Consider the following 414-nt stretch of genomic DNA (forward strand, 5'->3'; position numbering starts at 1 on the left):
TGTTAAGGATGATTTTAAATCTAAAAATACAAGAGAGACAATTTCGATTCTGGCACTAAATTTTATGAACCAAAATCGTACTTACCCCTTAATTTTAATATAATTAAAATTTTTACAATAATTAAATTTGCGAGTTGTGAGTGATACAATAATAATATAATACAATATTCTGTAATTTTGTTGAGTGAACAGTATTTGATATTTTGATGTCATAGTAAATTCGTAATACACCTAAATCCTTGTTTTGGTTTGGTCAGTTGTTTGGTGGCTCGTCACATGACAAACTCAATGTGTACATTGTTACTATTCTTTATTATCTGTATAACATTTATAAAAAGTATTATATGTACCTACAAAATAAGTTATTAAATTAATTATCATATATATATTAAATTATTTTTATTATTATATTTT

This window comes from Arachis duranensis, chromosome 5 (assembly GCF_000817695.3).
Source record: "Arachis duranensis cultivar V14167 chromosome 5, aradu.V14167.gnm2.J7QH, whole genome shotgun sequence".
Taxonomy (NCBI): Eukaryota; Viridiplantae; Streptophyta; class Magnoliopsida; order Fabales; family Fabaceae; genus Arachis; species Arachis duranensis.